Source organism: Rhipicephalus microplus, unplaced genomic scaffold (genome assembly GCF_043290135.1).
Source record: "Rhipicephalus microplus isolate Deutch F79 unplaced genomic scaffold, USDA_Rmic scaffold_71, whole genome shotgun sequence".
NCBI classification, from domain to species: domain Eukaryota; kingdom Metazoa; phylum Arthropoda; class Arachnida; order Ixodida; family Ixodidae; genus Rhipicephalus; species Rhipicephalus microplus.
The window spans coordinates 414,006-436,699 of NW_027464644.1; the positions used below are offsets into that span (position 1 = coordinate 414,006).

The window sequence follows — 22,694 nt, forward strand, 5'->3', positions numbered from 1 at the left end:
TGGAAGTGCTCGTGTGATAGCGTACCGTGTCGCATAGTCAGTGGCGACAGTGATCCAATTGTTGCCTGAGCTGGAGATCGAGAATGGGCCAAGCAGGTCGAGGCCAATTCGAAAAAAAGGTTCAATGGGAATGTCGATTGGCTGAAGGAATCCAGCTGGTAGGGAAGATGGCTTTTTGCGGCGCTGGCAGGGCTCACAAGCGGCGACGTAGCGTCGAACAGAGCGGGCAAGACCAGGCCAAAGGAAACGACGACGTACACGGTCGTATTGCCGAGAGACGCCCAAGTGTCCCGGCAAAGGAGCGTCATGAAGCTGGTTGAGAACAGTCGCACGAAGATGTGCTGGTATGATGGGGAACAAGTCATGGCCATATGGATCGAGGTTACGGCGATACAGGATGCCGTCTTTTACCAGGAACCTTTGTAGAGATGCCTCGCGAGGCATTGACTCAAGCTTGTCAATGATGGTTCGCAGGGAAGCATCCAGGCGTTGTTCGTGGCCAAGGTTGAGTAGCTGCGTCACAGGCAAGAGGTCTGGAAAGGTGTCAGTATGGGCAGCCTCTTCCACAGGGTAGTGTGATAAACAATCCGCATCTTGATGTGACCGCCCTGTTTTGTACGTTACGGTGAACGTGTATTCTTGTAATTGTAGGGACCAACGAGGGAGGCGTCCTGTGGGATTCTTGAGCGAGGCCAGCCAGGAGAGCGCGTGGTGGTCGGTGACTACCCGGAATGAACGCCCGTATAAGTATGGGAGAAACTTGGCGACTGCCCACACAAGAGCGAGACACTCACGTTGTGTGATTGAATAGTTGCGCTTGGCTGTAGATAGCAGGCGGCTTGCATACGCTTTAACACTGTCTTGTCCGCGTTGATGTTGCATTAGCATTGCCCCGATGCCATGCCCACTAGCGTCAGTGCGAACCTCGGTTGGAGCTGATGGATTGAAATGGGCTAAAATCGGCGGTGTTTTGAGGAGCATCGTGAGCTGGGAAAAAGATGAAGCTTGATCAACGCCCCAGAAAAACGGGGTGTCCTTCTTCAGGAGGTTTGGGAGTGGGTGTGCAATGATGGCGAAGTTCTTAACAAACCGTCGAAAGTAGGAGCACAAGCCCACAAAACTGCGAACGTCCTTTGTTGACTTCGGAACAGGAAAGTCCGTGACGGCGCGAATTTTCTCGGGATCTGGGCGGACTTTTGCGGCATCGACGATGTGGCCAAGTACGGTTATTTGACGACGAGCAAAGTGGCATTTCGACGAGTTCAGTTGAAGTCCGGCTCGATGAAAAACTTCAAGAATCGCCGATAAACGCTTGAGATGGGAGTCGAATGTGGGCGAGGAAACGATAACATCGTCTTAATAACATAAGCAGGTTGACCGTTTAAACCCTTGAAGCAATGAGTCCATCATTCTTTCGAATGTGGCCGGTTCATTACAGAGACCAAAAGGGCATGACTGTTTTTCTTTGGGCTGATAGCTCTGGAGAAATGTTCTGATGGTGGTGAGAGGGGAGCACGACTGTCTCCGTGGTGCAATTGGCTAGCGCGATAGGCTGTTAACCGAAAGGTTGGAGGTTCGAGCCCTCCCGGGAGTGGTGCGGCGCTTTTTTTCTTTGGGCTGATAGCTCTGAAGAAATGTTCTGACGGAGGTGGGAGTGCTGCACTACTGTCTCCGTGGCGAAATTTGCTAGCGCGATCGGCTGTTACCTGAAAGGTTGGAGGTTCGAGCCCTCCCGGGAGTGGTTTGTTGCTTTTTTTTCTTTGGGCTAATAGCTTTGAAAATATGTTCTGATGGTGGTGAGAGTGGAGCAGGACTGTCTCCTTGGCGCAATTGGCTAGCGCGATCAGCTGTTAACCGAAAGATTGGAGGTTCGAGACCACCCGGTGGTGGTGTGGCGCTTTTTTTCTTTGGGCTCATAGCTTTGAAGATATGTTCTGATGGTGGTGAGAGTGGAGCAGGACTGTCTCCGGGGCACAATTGGCTAGCGCGATCGGCTGTTAACCGAAAGGTTGGAGGTTCGAGCCCACCCGGTGGTGGTGCGGCGCTTTTTTTTTTCTTTGGGCTGATAGCTTTGAAGATATGTTCTGATGGTGGTGAAAGTGGAGCAGGACTGTCTCCGTGGCGTAATTGGCTAGCGCGATCATCTGTTAACCGAAAGGTTGGAGTTTCGAGCCCACTCGTGGACGGTGTGTCGCTTTTTTGCTTTGCGCTGATGGCGTTGAAGATATGTTCTCATGGTGGTGAAAGGGGAGAACGACTGTCTCCGTGGCTGGCGCAATTGGCTAGCGCGATCGGCTGTTGACCGAGAAGTTGGAGGTTCGAGCCCACCCGGGGGTGGTGCGGCGTTTTTCTTTGGGCTGAAAGCTCTGAAGTAATGTTCTGACAGTGATGAGAGTGGACCACGACTGCCTCTGTTGTAGCGGAATAGCAGGGAGGCAGACTTTTTCTAGTGAGACGACGACAGAGAAAAAACACGTCCTTTCAGTTTGAACGCATCACGAAGACTGCTTTATTCGTTCGCTATGTACCGCTGTCGTAGAGAGGGGAAGAAAAAAAGGAAAAGCAAACAGAGAAGTACAAGTATTGTCAAAGAGTTTCCTCCGCACCCCGCACGTGCGACGGTCTTCAAGGACAGATGGACAAAACGCTTTCCGCGTGTTCGAGAAGGGTCATTGTGGCCCTCACCCCCCCTTTCCCTTCACGGCTGGGCTTGTAGGTAAAACAGATGTCAAGGACGCCCTTCGCTCCTTTCGCATTGCCCGTCACGCGAACCACCCGAAAACGAGTCCCTCCGAGTTGCCCCTCCTCCCCCTCTTCGCCGCGGAGTCTTTCAATTAACGCTCCCCCGAAGCGGGGGCTGCTTCCCAGTATGCGACAAATACAACAACCTCCCCCGGATGAGCGAACTCTTGAGCTCATTGTCGGTCGACTTCTAGCGGATAAAGCAGCTGTATTGGTCGTTTCACCACCGTTCCCCCGCTTAGTTTCAAACTGCAGGCCCGCACCCTGCCGTCCCTGCCCTTGAACGTTTCCTTGATTCTGGCGATCTTCCACATGTGTCGTTTGAGATGATCTTCCTTTAAAAGAACTAAATCGTCTATCTTTAGGTCACTCGATGTCGTTGGCCGGGACAGATGCGCCGATCGAAGCTCCAATAAGTACTCTCTCCGCCACCGTCTCCAGAATCCTTCAGCCATGGCAGACCGGTACTTCCAGCGTCGTGAGATATGCGCGTCACCGCCCGGAATTTCGGCTGGCAGGTGGTGTGGAGGAAGGGTTGTCAGCTTTCTTCCGACGAGGAAGTGCGCCGGCGACAGTGGTTCTGGCTCTTGAGCATCATCGTAGGTGAAAGTCAATGGGCGTGAGTTTATTACGGCCTCGACTTCGTACAAGACAGTTGTGAGTTCTTCAAAGCTTAAACTGCTCCGACCTAACACCTTGCGCAACGCTACCTTCACCGATCGCACCAACCGTTCCCAGAATCCGCCCCACCAAGCTGCCCTTTCAACAATAAACTTCCACCTGATCTGGTTTCCGGCGAAGTATGACTGCATTTCCTCTGATTTTAGTAGCGTGAACATTGCATTCAGATCTTTTGCTGCTCTCTTGAAGGTTAGCGCGTTGTCCGAATAAATAGTCGAGCAGATTCCCCTGCGAGCCACGAAGCGCTTGAAAGCCAGGAGAAAGGCTGTAGTCGACATGTCGCTAACGAGCTCAAGATGGACGGCACGTGTCACAGCGCAGGTTAAAATTGCGATGTAACATTTTCGGGCACCGCGCGACTCTTGACAAATCAAAGGTCCTGCGAAATCGATGCCGACAGTGTCGAACGGATTTCCTTCTGTTACTCTGTCAGCTGGAAGTGGTGCCACTGGTTCCGTGGCTTGAGGGCAACTTTGTTTGCGACAGATGAGGCACTGCTTGATAACCTTTTTTACGGCCTGGCGCCCTCGGATGATCCAATACGACTCTCGCAATGACGCCAAGGTGTCGCGCACCCCTGAGTGTAGCATTCTCACGTGCTCTTTCCTTATGAGCAGTAGCGTGAAGGGATGAGTGCTAGGTAGAATGATGGGATGTTTAGTCTCTTCGTGGTTGTCGGTGAATTGCAAGCGTCCACCAACTCGCATGAGACCTTCCCCGTCAAGGTACGGACTGAGTGGCAGAACAGGAGAGCCTTTGTGCAGTGGTCTTTGGGCTTTCAAGTTGGAAATGTCGTCACTGAATGCTTCTCCTTGAGTTGTTGTCAACCAGTACCTCTCAGCATCGATCACCTCTTCAGCTCGTAGCGGACCACCTTTCCTTTCTTTCCCGCGGCGGCAATTGTTGACAAAGCGGCGGACCCACGCAGTTAAGCGCACGACTCTGCTGCATGAGCTGAACTCCTCTACTTTCAGCACTGCCTCGAACGGCGATGATATTACGGGCATCACCGTCACTTTTCGCTCTTCCAGGTGACATTCTACTGCCCCTGGGCTCTGCTCACCGGTCGTTGGCCAATGCGTCTTATCCTTGTGAAGCCAGTGTGGTCCTCTCCACCACAATTCGCTTTCTAACAAGGCTGATGGGAGGATACCGCGAGTGATTAGGTCAGCGGGGTTGTCTAGTCCTGGGCAGTGCCTCCAATCCTCGGGATCAGTCAGCGCCTGAACCTCTGATACTCGGTTTGCCACGAAGGGCTTCCATCTGGCAGCGTTTCCTTTAATCCAGTGCATAGCCACTGTGGAATCGGTCCAAAGGATGGCAGCAGCATTCTGGAGGTTCAAGGCCTTGGCAACGTAGTGGCACAGTCGAGCACCAATGAGGGCCCCCATCAGCTCTAGTCGGGGTAACGAGAGGCGCTTCAAAGGGGCAACTCTTGATTTGGCCATAATTAGGCTTATATTGATTATTCCTTGAGCAGACTTGCATGCAACGTATCCGACAGCACCGTAGGCCTTTGGGCTGGCATCGCAGAAAATGTGCAACACCTTCTCTGTCTTTTCATCTCGGAAATCCCTTGCGATGATCCTCGGAATGGACACCGCCTTGATGCATTGAAGCTCTTCACACCAGCACTTCCACTCCGCTTGCATCAATTCTGGCAAGGGGTCGTCCCAACCCGCTCCCAACTCCCACAACCTTTGGAACATTGTCTTTACGTACAGTGTTGTAGGAGCGATAAACCCAAAGGGGTCGAAAATTCTGGCTGAGACTTGCAATACGAATCTCTTGCTGTCGGCTCTTGTGGTGAGGAATTCAAGAAGTGAGGTCAGATTGTACTCGAAGTTATCTGTATGAGCATTCCAACCTACTCCCAATACCTTGGTGGCTGCAGGAAGTTCGGCATTTGCATTCCTCTTCGCCACGTTCCCATCCTCTATGAAGTTGACTAAATCGTGGTCGTTAGACATCCACTTGTGGAGCCGCATTCCTGCTTGAGATAATATATCGCTTGATTCCTGGCATAGCACTTTACCCTGTTCGAGGGTGTCGACCCCTGTCACAAGGTCGTCAACATAGAGATGGCTGCGCAGGATGTTCGCAGTCTCAGCATACTGCTCTGGGAGTCCTTCAAGATGGTGTCGTAATGTTGCGGCTAATAGGAATGGGCTGGATGTAACACCGAACGGAACGCGCGTCATCCGGTAGGCCGCCACCGCTGGAAGTTCTTCACCTTTCTTCGGAGTGGCAGCATACCAGAGAAACCGCACAGCGTTCCGGTCACCCTCTGACAGAGATATTTGAAGGAATGCCTTTTCAATATCCGCGACGATGCCGATGTTGTAAGTGCGGAAGTTGATCAACAAATCAATGAGCTCTGGATTAAGTTTTGGACCACTTTCCAAAACATCATTCAGTGAGAGGCGATCTTTGGCACTTGATGATGCGTCGAACACCACCCTCACTTTTGTTGTCAGGCTTTCTTGTCGAACAACTGCTTGATGTGGCATGTAATACACCGGACCTTCCGAAGCGCTGCAATGCTTGTTGGCTGGCTCTGCATAGCCCTTTTCGATGTATTCTCGGATGCAGGCGTCATATTCCACGATCAAGGAATCTCCCTTCAAAAGGCGCGTCGTGTTGGCTCTAAGACGCTTCGCGGCGCACTCGTAGTTGTCGTCGAGCTCATCAACCATAGGCTTCCAGGGGAAAGACACTGTGTACCGCCCATGCTCAAATTTGACGGTTTCTTTGTAGTGCTGTTGGATTGCGTCTTGGTGGCGAGCTGGTTCGTGTTCCTTGATACCAATGTGTTCGAGCTCCCAGAATGACCTCAACTGTGCTGATATTTCTTTGTTAGTTTGTTCGCTCACTGCTACTCGCATTACGCCAGCAACAGATGGACAGACTCCTGGTGACCTTTTTGCGCCTACCTGGCCCTGGACTGTCCACCCAAATGCAGTTTCTACTGCCATCAGCTTGGAGGTTAGGCGCTTAGTGGATCCCGTGACAATTTCCCAATAATGATCAGCGCCGATCAGAAGATCAATGTTTTCACTTCCGTCACCCTGCGCGACGTCCGCGACTGGCAAGCCAAATTTCGAAAGTTCCAGAAGAACTGACTTTAAAGGCGCAGCCATTATATCTGCGCAGATGCAGGGAACTTCGAGGGCCTCCACTCGCGCCCTTTTCCCGTCGTACTGGCTTTGCAGCCACAGCTCGACCAGACGCGCTTTAGTGCGGGTTATAGCGGACTTGTCGCCGAAGGCATAGATTTTAAGTTCCTCTTCCCCAAGCACGTTCAACTGCAGTCTTTCAGACAACTTGCGATGGATGAACGTCCTTTGACTGCCACCATCTAGGAGAAGCCTGACAAGCGTACTTTTGTGCGGTCCCACTGTCCAAGCTCGTGCTGTTTGCAGAAGAAACTGATGCCCCTCCATGCACATAAATTTCTCCTCTGAGCCTAGAGAAGACTTTAGCACTGTGGCTTGTCCTGTCGCTGGTGGAGAGGATGCATTCTGTTCACCACTGCCACGGTATTCTCTGAAATCAGGATCACACATAGCCGTGAGGTGTTTTCCGCTACAGTTGGCACACCTGAGCCATTTGGCCTTACGGCACTCTCTTGACGTGTGCCCCTTTACTGTGCAGCGGAAACATCTATTCTCACGCTTCAGCATTTCTCTTTTATCAGCTGCCGACATCTCTGCATCGCAGTCACCGCTTTCGTGGCACCCTGACGAACAAAACAGACACCCTTTTCTCTCCTTGGTCATGGTATGCAGTGCAGCGGCTGAAGACATTCTCGCCGCTTTAAAGGTGCTGTTACGGTTTTCGACAGACGATTCTACACACATGCCCCTTGGTGTTTCGGCCCGCTGTATAATCTCCCGTGCCTCTACCTCGACTCTCAAAAAATGCGCAAATGCCTCCAGTTCACTGCCTCCTGTAGTAGCGCCCTTTCGTCGACAGTATTCGAGATGAAGGTCCGCAGGCACCGCCTTCTTTACTACTGTCAGGAGCAGAGCTCCGTACGTGCTGACACCGACGCCAAGAGAAGTGAGGCTCCGTACACCTCTCTCTACTTCGTCAACGAGGCTCCGAAGTTGGCTGAGGTTCCGCGAGTCACGCACTGACTTGATATTGAGCAGTCTGGACATGTGATCCTCGATTATGGCTTCTTTACGACCGAACCTTTCCTTTAACAGCGAGAGAGCAACTTCGTAGTTTCCGTCGGACAAATCAAGACCCGCAACGGCAGCCGCTGCTTTTCCTGTTAAGTAACTGTTCAGGTACTTGAACTTGTCCACGTTTGACAGGTGGTGGTTAGCGTTTATTGTCGTGTCGAACTGACTCCAAAAGCCTTGCCACTGTCGAAGCTCGCCGTTGAACTTTGCTATCTCTAGTTTTGGCAGCTTTACTGTGGGGGTTACTTGCGGGATGTTACGGCTAGATTCTCTTTGATCTGAGGAACTTGAGGTGCGATCTAGCGAAGCGCTCACTGATGCGGCGTTAGTGCAGCTAAGCTCACGTAGCATGAGCTGTACTTTAGTCCTTGCTACGTTGATCTTTTCTTTGTAGTTCTCGGAGCATGCAATTTCCTCTTCTAATGCATCATCTTCTACGCCAATCTCAATTTCCCGATCTAGCTCTTTGAGTGAGTCTTCCTTAAGGGTGAGAAGGTTGATCTTTTCTTCAAGCTCACCGAGTGACGCGTCGTCCTCCATGGTAGCGATGTCATTGAGCAGCTTTGTTGTTGACGTTCGCACCACGGCCCTTTTGCGCTTCATCCTGTCGATGTCCATCTTTGGGTCCCTAATTCCCGGGTTTCGGCGCCAAAAAATGTTGTAGCGGAATAGCAGGGAGGCAGACTTTTTCTAGTGAGACGACGACAGAGAAAAAACACGTCCTTTCAGTTTGAACGCATCACGAAGACTGCTTTATTCGTTCGCTATGTACCGCTGTCGTAGAGAGGGGAAGAAAAAAAGGAAAAGCAAACAGAGAAGTACAAGTATTGTCAAAGAGTTTCCTCCGCACCCCGCACGTGCGACGGTCTTCAAGGACAGATGGACAAAACGCTTTCCGCGTGTTCGAGAAGGGTCATTGTGGCCCTCACCCCCCCTTTCCCTTCACGGCTGGGATTGTAGGTAAAACAGATGTCAAGGACGCCCTTCGCTCCTTTCGCATTGCCCGTCACGCGAACCACCCGAAAACGAGTCCCTCCGAGTTGCCCCTCCTCCCCCTCTTCGCCGCGGAGTCTTTCAATTAACGCTCCCCCGAAGCGGGGGCTGCTTCCCAGTATGCGACAAATACAACAGCCTCCGTGTCCCAATTGGCTAGCGCGATCGGCTGTTAACTGAATGGTTGGAGGTTCGAGCCCACCCGGTGGTGGTGCGGCGCTTTTTTTTTCTTTGGGCTGATAGCTTAGAAGATATGTTCTGCTGGTGGTGAGAGTATAGAAGGACAGTCTCCGGGGCGCAATTGGCTAGCGCGATCGGCTGTTAACCAAAAAGTTGGAGGTTCGAGCCCTCCCGAGAGTGGTGTGTTGCTTTTTTCTTTGCGCTGATAGCTTTGAAGATATGTTCTGATGGTGGTGAGAGTGGAGCACGACTGTCTCCGTGGCGCTATTGGCTAGCGCGATGGGCTGTTAACCGAAAGGCTGGAGGTTCGAGCCCACCCGGTGGAGGTGGGGCGCTTTTTTTTCTTTGGGCTGATAGCTCTGGAGAAATGTTCTGACGGAGGTGGGAGTGCTGCACTACCCTACCAGAAAAATTGCCATGGTGGATACTGGAAAACATGGTGGGCGTAGTGGAAATAATAGTGGGCATGGTGGAAATTATGATGGATATGGTGGGACGTAGTGGAAAATATTGTGGATATGCCGGGACATACTGGGTGGTATGGTGTACAGATGATGGGTAAAGTGGAAATGATGGTGGAAAGCAGAGGCTAGATAGTGGGCAATAATGGGACACTCGGCCCACCATTGCGATAATGCTGGGAAGCCCTAAGCATATGTTGGGTGGTGCTTATTATGGTGGGCTACATGGTGTACCAAGCTGAGAAGCTCTGCCCACCATCGCGATAATGCTGGGAAGCAGTAAGCAGATGATGGGTGGGCTCATAATGGCGGGCAATTTATATAGTGTACCAAGCTGGGATCTGTATACTACATGTTCTACCACCATGATTTCCACCAAATGTTAGGCCTACCGACCGAGCCCGTACAATTGTGTTATCCGTGCTTCCGGGTTTCAGAATACACGATTTCGACGATTAAGTATGACAATACAGCGCAGCCATGGCATCAATTAACCTAATTGAAGCATTTTTCATTGTGTATGGTGTCCGCTCAAGAAGCAACAAACATCGATGCGACGCGATTAAAGCACTCCCAGAGAACGTCAGTGTCTTCTCACCGACAGCCACCGGTCGCACTCGCCGGCACTTCTCTAGCTTTTGCACGGGAACTCAGAAGTGGCAATTCGTATGCTTGGTGAACCAATATGATAGCGTAATGTTTTCGGCACACTGAATTCGTTTTGGCCAAGCTGTTATGTAGTTGTTGCTTTAGCGAAAGAGCTACAGCATTGCGCTGGCACGACCGCCCTCTACATTGCGCGAAAAGCATCCCAATACTCAATCAAATAAACTAGGCGGGCGAATCTATGGAATGAGCCTAGAAGCGTCATAAAGCGTGAGCAGATGTCGCCCTTTAGAACGAGCGCGAAACGGATATTAAACTTGGCAGACCCCGCCGGTAAACTGTTGCTGCTCCCCAGTCCACTTGTTTTTTTTTCTTGAAGTTGTGAATTGTAAAAAAATAGCACTAGTGCCATTAACACAGTGGCAATCGTTACAGGCCGCAGTTGCCTGTGTTTATTAAATGTGCAATTTTTAGTAGCAGGTGTATATCTTGTCTATGTTGTGTACTCGACAAACATAAGTTGAACCGTACGTTAGTATGCCAACTAAGTATTCAACACACCATCAACGTCATGTTGGTGTGGCGCAGTCGTTAGTGTCTTCGAATCAAAATCCACAGGTTGCACGTTCGATCACCCGGGGCGCCTTGTTTTTTTTTACAGGACAGGTGTTTTTTAAACCGTTTCTATGGAATTCTTTTTTATTTTTTGTGGCAGCTCGTCACGGTGATTCTGACGTCATTTCGCGCTGAAGCGTTGACGGCACTGCAGCACCCACCATACGCACCATGCACATTGGTGGGCGTTTTCCACCATTCACCCACTACATTAATCCACTATAATGGTGGGTGGTTGTTTCCACCATGCCCACCATACGTTTTTTCTCGATAGGGTACTGTCTCCGTTGCGCAAATGCCTAGCGCGATAGGCTGTTAACCGAAAGGTTGGAATTTCGAGCCCTCCCGGGAGTGGTGTGTTGCCTTTTTCTTTGCGCTGATAGCTCTGAAGAAATGTTCTGACGGTGGTGAGAGTGGAGCACGACAGTCTCCGTGGCGCTATTGCCTAGCGCGTTCGGCCGTTAACCGAAAGGCTGGAGGTTCGAGCCCACCCGGTGGTGGTGCGGCGCTTTTTTTTCTTTGGGCTGATAGCTATGAAGAAATGTTCTGACGGTGGTGAGAGCGGAGCATGACTTTCTCCGTGGCGCAATTGGCTAGCGTGATCGGCTGTTAACCGAAAGGTTGGAGGTTCGAGCCCACCCGGTGGTGGTGTGGCGCTTTTTTCTTCTTTGCGCTGATAGCTTTGAAGAAATGTTCTGACGGTGGTGAGAGTGCAGCAAAAATGTCTCCGTGAAGCAATTGGCTAGCGCGTTCGGCTGTTAACCGAAAGTTTGGAGATTCGAGCCCTCCCGGTAGATGTGTGTTGCTTTTTTTTCTTTGCGCTGATGGCTTTGGAGAAATGTTCTGATGGCGGTGAGAGTGCAGCACGAACTTCCAATCACAGGTAATGTTATTAGGTTCCTTCTGTTCAAAAAGAGTCTGACTGATAATACTCCTTACGACTTGTTTGTCTTGTTGGGACTGTATTCATTATGGAAAAGTCGCACGATTGATAGGCATGCCGAGCAACCATGGTCGACTAGATCTGTCTTCCGAGAAGCAGCTGCTCAAGTGCGCAGTGTTGTCGACACTTTTGACCCTGTTCCGGAGTCACCTCTCCTTCTTGACGCTTTTGCGTGTTTTCCGGACTTCTGGTGAAGTATGCTCTGTGTACATTACTGTTGATAATTTCATTCATTCAAGAAAAAAAAAAGTCTCCGTGGCGCAATATTCTAGCGCGTTCGTATGGTAATCGAAAGGTTGGAGGTTCCAGCCCTTCCGGGAGCAGTGTGTCGCTTTTTTTATTGCGCTGATAGCTTTGGAGAAATGTACAGACGGTGGTGAGAGCGCTGCACTATTGTCTTCGTGGCACATTTGGCTAGCACGTTCGACTGTTAACCGAAAGGCTGGAGGTTCGAGCCCTCCCGGGAGCGGTGTGTCGCTTTTTTCTTCTTGGCGCTGAAAGCTTTGGAGAAATGTTCTGACGGTGGTGAAAGTTGAGCACGACTATCTCCGTTGCGCCATTGGCTAGCATGATGGGCTGTTAACCGAAAGGTTGGAGTTCGAGCCCACCCGTGGCCGGTGTGTCGCTTTTTTTGCTTTGCGCTGATGGCGTTGAAGATATGTTCTGATGGTGGTGAGAGTCAAGCACGACTGTCTCCGTGGCGCAATTGGCTAGCGCGATCGGCTGTTAACCGAAAGGTTGGAGTTTCGAGCCCACCCGTGGACGGTGTGTCGCTTTTTTTGCTTTGCGCTGATGGCGTTGAAGATATGTTCTGATGGTGGTGAGAGTATTGCAGGACTGTCTCCGTAGCGCAATTGGCTAGCGCGATTGGCTGTTAACCAAAAGGTTGGAGGTTTGAGCCCACCAGGGGACGGTGTGTCGCTTTTTTCTTTGCGCTGATAGCTTTGAAGATATGTTCTGATGGTGGTGAGAGCGGAGAACGACTGTCTCCGTGGCTGTCGCAATTGTCTAGCGCGATCGGCTGTTGACCGAGAGGTTGGAGGTTCGAGCCCTCCCGGGAGTGGTGTGTTGCTTTTTTCTTTGCGCTGATAGCTTTGAAGATATGTTCTGATGGTGGTGAGAGTGGACCACGACTGTCTCCGTGGCGCAATTGGCTAGCGCGTTGGGCTGTTAACCGAAAGGTTGGAGGTTCGAGCCCACCCGGTTGTGGTGCTGCGCTTTTTTTCCTTTGGGCTGATAGCTCTGAGGAAATGTTCTGACGGTGGTGAAAGTGTAGCGCGACTGTCTCCGTGTCGCAATTGGCTAGCGCGATCGGCTTTTAACTGAAAGGTTGGAGGTTCGAGCCCTCCCGAGAGTGGTGTGTTGCTCTTTTTTCTTTGGGCTGATAGCTTTGAAGATATGTTCTGATGGTGGTGAGAGTAGAGCAGGACTGTCTCCGTGGCGCAACTGGCTAGCGCGACCGGCTGTTAACCGAAAGGTTGGAGGTTCGAGCCCACCCGGTGGTGCTGCGGCGCTTTTTTTTCTGTGGGCTGATAGCTTTGAAGTTATGTTCTCATGGTGGTGAGAGTGGAAAAGGACTGTCTCCGTGGCGCATTTGGCTAGCGCAATCGGCTGTTAACCGAAAGGTTGGAGGTTCGTGCCCTCCCGGAAGTGGTGTGTTGCTTTTTTCTTTGCGCTGATAGCTTTAAAGTTATGTTCTGACAGTGGTGAGAATGGAGCACGACAGTCTCCGTGGCGCATTTGGCTAGCGCGTTCGGCTGTTAATCGAAATGTTGGAGGTTCGAGCCCTCCCGAGAGTGGTGTGTCGCTTTTTTTTTCTTTGCGCTGATAGCTTTCAAGAAATGTTCTGACGGTGGTGAGAGTGGAGCACGACTGTCTCCGTGGCGCAATTGGCTAGCGCGTTCGTATGGTAATTGAAAGGTTGGAGGTTCGAGCCCTTCCGGGAGCAGTGTGTCGCTTTTTTTATTGCGCTGATAGCTTTTGAGAAATGTACAGACGGTGGTGAGAGCGCTGAACTACTGTCTTCGTGGCACATTTGGCTAGCGCGTTCGACTGTTAACCGAAAGGCTGGAGGTTCGAGCCCTCCCAGGAGCGGTGTGTCGCTTTTTTCTTCTTGGCGCTGAAAGCTTTGGAGAAATGTTCTGACGGTGGTGAAAGTGGAGCACGACTATCTCCGTTGCGCCATTGGCTAGCGCGATGGGCTGTTAACCGAAAGGTTGGAGTTTCGAGCCCACCCGTGGACGGTGTGTCGCTTTTTTTTGCTTTGCGCTGATGGCGTTGAAGATATGTTCTGATGGTGGTGAGAGTGAAGCACGACTGTCTCCGTGGCGCAATTGGCTAGCGCGATCAGCTGTTAACCGAAAGTTTGGAGGTTCGAGCCCACCCGGGGGCGGTACGGCGCTTTTTTTTTTCTTTGGGCTGATAGCTTTGAAGATATGTTTGATGGTGGTGAGAGTGGTGCAGGACTGTCTCCGTAGCGCAATTGGCTAGCGCGATTGGCTGTTAACCAAAAGGTTGGAGGTTTGAGCCCACCAGGGGACGGTGTGTCGCTTTTTTCTTTGCGCTGATAGCTTTGAAGATATGTTCTTATGGTGGTGAGAGCGGAGAACGACTGTCTCCGCTGCGCAATTGGCTAGCGCGATCGGCTGTTAACCAAAAGGTTTGAGTTCCGAGCCCTCCCGGGAGTGGTGTGATGCTCTTTTCTTTGTGCTGATAGATTTGGAGAAATGTTCTGACGTTGGTGAGATTGGAGCACGACTGTCCCCGTGGCGCAATTGGCTAGCACGTTCGGCTGTTAACCGAAAATTTGGAGGTTCGAGCCCTCCCGGGAGTGGTGTGTTGCTCTTTCTTTGCGCTGATAGCTTTGAAGATATGTTCTGATGGTGGTGAGAGTGGAGCACGACTGTCTCCGGGGCGCAATCGGCTAGCGTGAATGGCTGTTAACCGAAAGGTTGGAGGTTCGCGCCCACCCGGTGGTGGTGCGGCGCTTTTTTTTCTTTGGGCTGATAGTCTGAAGAAATGTTCTGACGGTGGTGAGAGAGGAGCACGACTGTCTCCGTGGCGCTATTGGCCATCGCGATGGGCTGTTAACCGAAAGGTTGGAGGTTCGAGCCCACCCGGTGGTGGTGCGGCGCTTTTTTTCTTTTGGCCTGATAGCTCTGAAGCAATGTTCTGATGGTGTTGAGAGTGGAGCACGACTGTCTCTGTGGCGCAATTGGCTAGCGCGATCGGCTGTTAACTGAAAGGTTGGAGGTTCGAGCCCTCCCGGGAGTGGTTTGTTGCTTTTTTTCTTTGGGCTGATAGCTTTGAAGATATGTTCTCAAGGTGGTGAGAGTGGAGCAGGACTGTCTCCGTGGCGCAATTGGCTAGCGCGATCAGCTGTTAACCAAAAGGTTGGAGGTTCGAGCCCACCCGGTGGTGGTGCGGCGCTTTTTTTTCTTTGGGCTCATAGATTTGAAGATATGTTCTGATGGTGGTGAGAGTGGAGCAGGACTGTCTCCGTGGCGCAATTGGCTAGCGCGATCGGCTGTTAACCGAAAGGTTGGAGGTTCGTGCCCTCCCGGAAGTGGTGTGTTGCTTTTTTATTTGCGCTGATAGCTTTACAGTTATGTTCTGACAGTGGTGAGAATGGAGCACGACTGTCTCCGTGGCGCATTTGGCTAGCGCGTTCGGCTTTTAACCGAAAGTTTGGAGGTTCGAGCCCTCCCGGAAGCGGTGTGTCACTTTTTTTATCTTTGCGCCGATAGCTTTGGAGAAATGTTTTCACGGTGGTGAGAGTTGCGCATGACTGTCTCCGCTGCGCAATTGGCTAGCGCGATCGGCTGTTAACCAAAAGGTTGGAGTTCCGAGCCCTCCCGGGAGTGGTGTGATGCTCTTTTCTTTGTGCTGATAGCTTTGGAGAAATGTTCTGACGTTGGTGAGATTGGAGCACGACTGTCTCCGTGGCGCAATTGGCTACCACGTTCGGCTGTTAACCGAAAATTTGGAGGTTCGAGCCCTCCAGGGAGTGGTGTGTTGCTTTTTCTTTGCGCTGATAGCTTTGAAGATATGTTCTGATGGTGGTGGGAGTGGAGCACGAATATCTCCGTGGCGCAATCGGCTAGCGTGATCGGCTGTTAACCGAAAGGTTGGAGGTTCGAGTCCACCCGGTGGTGGTGCGGCGCTTTTTTTTTCTTTGGGCTGATAGCTTTGAAGATATGTTCTGATGGGGGTAAGAGTGGAGCAGGACTGTCTCCGTGGCGCATTTGGCTAGCGCAATCGGCTGTTAACCGAAAGGTTGGAGGTTCGTGCCCTCCCGGAAGTGGTGTGTTGCTTTTTTCTTTGCGCTGATAGCTTTAAAGTTATGTTCTGACAGTGGTGAGAATGGAGCACGACAGTCTCCGTGGCGCATTTGGCTAGCGCGTTCGGCTGTTAATCGAAATGTTGGAGGTTCGAGCCCTCCCGGGAGTGGTGTGTCGCTTTTTTTTTTGCGCTGATAGCTGTCAAGAAATGTTCTGACGGTGGTGAGAGTGGAGCACGACTGTCTCCGTGGCGCAATTGGCTAGCGCGTTCGTATGGTAATTGAAAGGTTGGAGGTTCGAGCCCTTCCGGGAGCAGTGTGTCGCTTTTTTTATTGCGCTGATAGCTTTTGAGAAATGTACAGACGGTGGTGAGAGCGCTGAACTACTGTCTTCGTGGCACATTTGGCTAGCGCGTTCGACTGTTAACCGAAAGGCTGGAGGTTCGAGCCCTCCCAGGAGCGGTGTGTCGCTTTTTTCTTCTTGGCGCTGAAAGCTTTGGAGAAATGTTCTGACGGTGGTGAAAGTGGAGCACGACTATCTCCGTTGCGCCATTGGCTAGCGCGATGGGCTGTTAACCGAAAGGTTGGAGTTTCGAGCCCACCCGTGGACGGTGTGTCGCTTTTTTTTGCTTTGCGCTGATGGCGTTGAAGATATGTTCTGATGGTGGTGAGAGTGAAGCACGACTGTCTCCGTGGCGCAATTGGCTAGCGCGATCGGCTGTTAACCGAAAGGTTGGAGTTTCCAGTCCACCCGTGGACGGTGTGTCGCTTTTTTTGCTTTGCGCTGATGGCGTTGAAAATATGTTCTGATGGTGGTGAGAGTGAAGCACGACTGTCTCCGTGGCGCAATTGGCTAGCGCGATCGGCTGTTAACCGAAAGTTTGGAGGTTCGAGCCCACCCGGGGGCGGTACGGCGCTTTTTTTTTCTTTGGGCTGATAGCTTTGAAGATATGTTTGATGGTGGTGAGAGTGGTGCAGGACTGTCTCCGTAGCGCAATTGGCTAGCGCGATTGGCTGTTAACCAAAAGGTTGGAGGTTTGAGCCCACCAGGGGACGGTGTGTCGCTTTTTTCTTTGCGCTGATAGCTTTGAAGATATGTTCTTATGGTGGTGAGAGCGGAGAACGACTGTCTCCGTGGCTGTCGCAATTGGCTAGCGCGATCGGCTGTTGACCGAGAGGTTGGAGGTTCGAGCCCTCCCGGGAGTGGTGTGTTGCTTTTTTCTTTGCGCTGATAGCTTTGAAGGTATGTTCTGATGGTTGTGAGAGTGGACCACGACTGTCTCCGTGGCGCAATTGGCTAGCGCGTTGGGCTGTTAACCGAAAGCTTGGAGGTTCTAGCCCACCCGGTTGTGGTGCTGCGCTTTTTTTCCTTTGGGCTGATAGCTCTGAGGAAATGTTCTGACGGTGGTGAAAGTGTAGCGCGACTGTCTCCGTGTCGCAATTGGCTAGCGCGATCGGCTTTTAACTGAAAGGTTGGAGGTTCGAGCCCTCCCGAGAGTGGTGTGTTGCTCTTTTTTCTTTGGGCTGATAGCTTTGAAGATATGTTCTGATGGTGGTGAGAGTAGAGCAGGACTGTCTCCGTGGCGCAACTGGCTAGCGCGTTCGGCTGTTAACCGAAATTTGGAGGTTCGAGCCCTCCCGGAAGCAATGTGTCAGTTTTTTTTATCTTTGCGCTGATAGCTTTGGAGAAATGTTTTCACGGTGGTGAGAGTTGCGCATGACTGTCTCCGCTGCGCAATTGGCTAGCGCGATCGGCTGTTAACCAAAAGGTTTGAGTTCCGAGCCCTCCCGGGAGTGGTGTGATGCTCTTTTCTTTGTGCTGATAGATTTGGAGAAATGTTCTGACGTTGGTGAGATTGGAGCACGACTGTCCCCGTGGCGCAATTGGCTAGCACGTTCGGCTGTTAACCGAAAATTTGGAGGTTCGAGCCCTCCCGGGAGTGGTGTGTTGCTCTTTCTTTGCGCTGATAGCTTTGAAGATATGTTCTGATGGTGGTGAGAGTGGAGCACGACTGTCTCCGGGGCGCAATCGGCTAGCGTGAACGGCTGTTAAACGAAAGGTTGGAGGTTCGCGCCCACCCGGTGGTGGTGCGGCGCTTTTTTTTTCTTTGGGCTGATAGTCTGAAGAAATGTTCTGACGGTGGTGAGAGAGGAGCACGACTGTCTCCGTGGCGCTATTGGCTAGCGCGATGGGCTGTTAACCGAAAGGTTGGAGGTTCGAGCCCACCCGGTGGTGGTGCGGCGCTTTTTTTCTTTTGGCCTGATAGCTCTGAAGAAATGTTCTGATGGTGTTGAGAGTGGAGCACGACTGTCTCTGTGGCGCAATTGGCTAGCGCGATCGGCTGTTAACTGAAAGGTTGGAGGTTCGAGCCCTCCCGGGAGTGGTTTGTTGCTTTTTTTCTTTGGGCTGATAGCTTTGAAGATATGTTCTCAAGGTGGTGAGAGTGGAGCAGGACTGTCTCCGTGGCGCAATTGGCTAGCGCGATCAGCTGTTAACCAAAAGGTTGGAAGTTCGAGCCCACCCGGTGGTGGTGCGGCGCTTTTTTTTCTTTGGGCTCATAGATTTGAAGATATGTTCTGATGGTGGTGAGAGTGGAGCAGGACTGTCTCCGTGGCGCAATTGGCTAGCGCGATCGGCTGTTAACCGAAAGGTTGGAGGTTCGTGCCCTCCCGGAAGTGGTGTGTTGCTTTTTTATTTGCGCTGATAGCTTTACAGTTATGTTCTGACAGTGGTGAGAATGGAGCACGACTGTCTCCGTGGCGCATTTGGCTAGCGCGTTCGGCTTTTAACCGAAAGTTTGGAGGTTCGAGCCCTCCCGGAAGCGGTGTGTCACTTTTTTTATCTTTGCGCCGATAGCTTTGGAGAAATGTTTTCACGGTGGTGAGAGTTGCGCATGACTGTCTCCGCTGCGCAATTGGCTAGCGCGATCGGCTGTTAACCAAAAGGTTGGAGTTCCGAGCCCTCCCGGGAGTGGTGTGATGCTCTTTTCTTTGTGCTGATAGCTTTGGAGAAATGTTCTGACGTTGGTGAGATTGGAGCACGACTGTCTCCGTGGCGCAATTGGCTACCACGTTCGGCTGTTAACCGAAAATTTGGAGGTTCGAGCCCTCCAGGGAGTGGTGTGTTGCTTTTTCTTTGCGCTGATAGCTTTGAAGATATGTTCTGATGGTGGTGGGAGTGGAGCACGAATATCTCCGTGGCGCAATCGGCTAGCGTGATCGGCTGTTAACCGAAAGGTTGGAGGTTCGAGTCCACCCGGTGGTGGTGCGGCGCTTTTTTTTTCTTTGGGCTGATAGCTTTGAAGATATGTTCTGATGGGGGTAAGAGTGGAGCAGGACTGTCTCCGTGGCGCATTTGGCTAGCGCAATCGGCTGTTAACCGAAAGGTTGGAGGTTCGTGCCCTCCCGGAAGTGGTGTGTTGCTTTTTTCTTTGCGCTGATAGCTTTAAAGTTATGTTCTGACAGTGGTGAGAATGGAGCACGACAGTCTCCGTGGCGCATTTGGCTAGCGCGTTCGGCTGTTAATCGAAATGTTGGAGGTTCGAGCCCTCCCGGGAGTGGTGTGTCGCTTTTTTTTTTTGCGCTGATAGCTGTCAAGAAATGTTCTGACGGTGGTGAGAGTGGAGCACGACTGTCTCCGTGGCGCAATTGGCTAGCGCGTTCGTATGGTAATTGAAAGGTTGGAGGTTCGAGCCCTTCCGGGAGCAGTGTGTCGCTTTTTTTATTGCGCTGATAGCTTTTGAGAAATGTACAGACGGTGGTGAGAGCGCTGAACTACTGTCTTCGTGGCACATTTGGCTAGCGCGTTCGACTGTTAACCGAAAGGCTGGAGGTTCGAGCCCTCCCAGGAGCGGTGTGTCGCTTTTTTCTTCTTGGCGCTGAAAGCTTTGGAGAAATGTTCTGACGGTGGTGAAAGTGGAGCACGACTATCTCCGTTGCGCCATTGGCTAGCGCGATGGGCTGTTAACCGAAAGGTTGGAGTTTCGAGCCCACCCGTGGACGGTGTGTCGCTTTTTTTTGCTTTGCGCTGATGGCGTTGAAGATATGTTCTGATGGTGGTGAGAGTGAAGCACGACTGTCTCCGTGGCGCAATTGGCTAGCGCGATCGGCTGTTAACCGAAAGGTTGGAGTTTCCAGTCCACCCGTGGACGGTGTGTCGCTTTTTTTGCTTTGCGCTGATGGCGTTGAAAATATGTTCTGATGGTGGTGAGAGTGAAGCACGACTGTCTCCGTGGCGCAATTGGCTAGCGCGATCGGCTGTTAACCGAAAGTTTGGAGGTTCGAGCCCACCCGGGGGCGGTACGGCGCTTTTTTTTTCTTTGGGCTGATAGCTTTGAAGATATGTTTGATGGTGGTGAGAGTGGTGCAGGACTGTCTCCGTAGCGCAATTGGCTAGCGCGATTGGCTGTTAACCAAAAGGTTGGAGGTTTGAGCCCACCAGGGGACGGTGTGTCGCTTTTTTCTTTGCGCTGATAGCTTTGAAGATATGTTCTTATGGTGGTGAGAGCGGAGAACGACTGTCTCCGTGGCTGTCGCAATTGGCTAGCGCGATCGGCTGTTGACCGAGAGGTTGGAGGTTCGAGCCCTCCCGGGAGTGGTGTGTTGCTTTTTTCTTTGCGCTGATAGCTTTGAAGGTATGTTCTGATGGTTGTGAGAGTGGACCACGACTGTCTCCGTGGCGCAATTGGCTAGCGCGTTGGGCTGTTAACCGAAAGCTTGGAGGTTCTAGCCCACCCGGTTGTGGTGCTGCGCTTTTTTTCCTTTGGGCTGATAGCTCTGAGGAAATGTTCTGACGGTGGTGAAAGTGTAGCGCGACTGTCTCCGTGTCGCAATTGGCTAGCGCGATCGGCTTTTAACTGAAAGGTTGGAGGTTCGAGCCCTCCCGAGAGTGGTGTGTTGCTCTTTTTTCTTTGGGCTGATAGCTTTGAAGATATGTTCTGATGGTGGTGAGAGTAGAGCAGGACTGTCTCCGTGGCGCAACTGGCTAGCGCGTTCGGCTGTTAACCGAAATTTGGAGGTTCGAGCCCTCCCGGAAGCAATGTGTCAGTTTTTTTTATCTTTGCGCTGATAGCTTTGGAGAAATGTTTTCACGGTGGTGAGAGTTGCGCATGACTGTCTCCGCTGCGCAATTGGCTAGCGCGATCGGCTGTTAACCAAAAGGTTTGAGTTCCGAGCCCTCCCGGGAGTGGTGTGATGCTCTTTTCTTTGTGCTGATAGATTTGGAGAAATGTTCTGACGTTGGTGAGATTGGAGCACGACTGTCCCCGTGGCGCAATTGGCTAGCACGTTCGGCTGTTAACCGAAAATTTGGAGGTTCGAGCCCTCCCGGGAGTGGTGTGTTGCTCTTTCTTTGCGCTGATAGCTTTGAAGATATGTTCTGATGGTGGTGAGAGTGGAGCACGACTGTCTCCGGGGCGCAATCGGCTAGCGTGAACGGCTGTTAAACGAAAGGTTGGAGGTTCGCGCCCACCCGGTGGTGGTGCGGCGCTTTTTTTTTCTTTGGGCTGATAGTCTGAAGAAATGTTCTGACGGTGGTGAGAGAGGAGCACGACTGTCTCCGTGGCGCTATTGGCTAGCGCGATGGGCTGTTAACCGAAAGGTTGGAGGTTCGAGCCCACCCGGTGGTGGTGCGGCGCTTTTTTTCTTTTGGCCTGATAGCTCTGAAGAAATGTTCTGATGGTGTTGAGAGTGGAGCACGACTGTCTCTGTGGCGCAATTGGCTAGCGCGATCGGCTGTTAACTGAAAGCTTGGAGGTTCGAGCCCTCCCGGGAGTGGTTTGTTGCTTTTTTTCTTTGGGCTGATAGCTTTGAAGATATGTTCTCAAGGTGGTGAGAGTGGAGCAGGACTGTCTCCGTGGCGCAATTGGCTAGCGCGATCAGCTGTTAACCAAAAGGTTGGAAGTTCGAGCCCACCCGGTGGTGGTGCGGCGCTTTTTTTTCTTTGGGCTCATAGATTTGAAGATATGTTCTGATGGTGGTGAGAGTGGAGCAGGACTGTCTCCGTGGCGCAATTGGCTAGCGCGATCGGCTGTTAACCGAAAGGTTGGAGGTTCGTGCCCTCCCGGAAGTGGTGTGTTGCTTTTTTATTTGCGCTGATAGCTTTACAGTTATGTTCTGACAGTGGTGAGAATGGAGCACGACTGTCTCCGTGGCGCATTTGGCTAGCGCGTTCGGCTTTTAACCGAAAGTTTGGAGGTTCGAGCCCTCCCGGAAGCGGTGTGTCACTTTTTTTATCTTTGCGCCGATAGCTTTGGAGAAATGTTTTCACGGTGGTGAGAGTTGCGCATGACTGTCTCCGCTGCGCAATTGGCTAGCGCGATCGGCTGTTAACCAAAAGGTTGGAGTTCCGAGCCCTCCCGGGAGTGGTGTGATGCTCTTTTCTTTGTGCTGATAGCTTTGGAGAAATGTTCTGACGTTGGTGAGAATGGAGCACGACTGTCTCCGTGGCGCAATTGGCTACCACGTTCGGCTGTTAACCGAAAATTTGGAGGTTCGAGCCCTCCCGGGAGTGGTGTGTTGCTTTTTCTTTGCGCTGATAGCTTTGAAGATATGTTCTGATGGTGGTGGGAGTGGAGCACGAATATCTCCGTGGCGCAATCGGCTAGCGTGATCGGCTGTTAACCGAAAGGTTGGAGGTTCGAGCCCACCTGGTGGTGGTGCGGCGCTTTTTTTTCTTTGGGCTCATAGATTTGAAAATATGTTCTGACGGTGGTAAGAGTGAAGCATGACTGTCTCCGTGGTGCAATTGGCTAGCGCGATCGGCTGTTAACAGAAAGGTTGGAGGTAAGAGCCCACCCGGGGGTGGTGCGGCGCGTTTTTTTCTTTGGGCTTATAGCTTTGAAGATATGTTTGATGGTGTTGAGAGTGGTGCAGAAATGTCTCCGTAGCGCAATTGGCTAGCGCGATTGGCTGCTAACCGAAAGGTTGGAGGTTTCAGCCCACCAGGGGACGGTGTGTCGCATTTTTCTTTGCGCTGATAGCTTTGAAGATATGTTCTAATGGTG

The 22,694-nt window shown here is 51.7% G+C and overlaps 5 non-coding genes across 5 annotated transcripts; all 5 read left to right on the top strand.

Moving 5' to 3' along the window:
• Positions 1-15,051: 15,051 nt before the first annotated feature.
• Positions 15,052-15,125, top strand: TRNAK-UUU (transfer RNA lysine (anticodon UUU)). Its single transcript has one exon. It is a non-coding gene; the product is annotated as a tRNA-Lys (tRNA).
• A 2,139-nt stretch (positions 15,126-17,264) lies between these two features.
• On the top strand, positions 17,265-17,337 carry TRNAN-GUU (transfer RNA asparagine (anticodon GUU)). Its single transcript has one exon. It is a non-coding gene; the product is annotated as a tRNA-Asn (tRNA).
• Positions 17,338-18,441: 1,104 nt separating this feature from the next.
• Positions 18,442-18,515, top strand: TRNAK-UUU (transfer RNA lysine (anticodon UUU)). The gene has a single exon. It is a non-coding gene; the product is annotated as a tRNA-Lys (tRNA).
• A 2,140-nt stretch (positions 18,516-20,655) lies between these two features.
• Positions 20,656-20,728, top strand: TRNAN-GUU (transfer RNA asparagine (anticodon GUU)). The gene has a single exon. It is a non-coding gene; the product is annotated as a tRNA-Asn (tRNA).
• Positions 20,729-21,832: 1,104 nt separating this feature from the next.
• Positions 21,833-21,906, top strand: TRNAK-UUU (transfer RNA lysine (anticodon UUU)). Its single transcript has one exon. It is a non-coding gene; the product is annotated as a tRNA-Lys (tRNA).
• Positions 21,907-22,694: the final 788 nt, after the last annotated feature.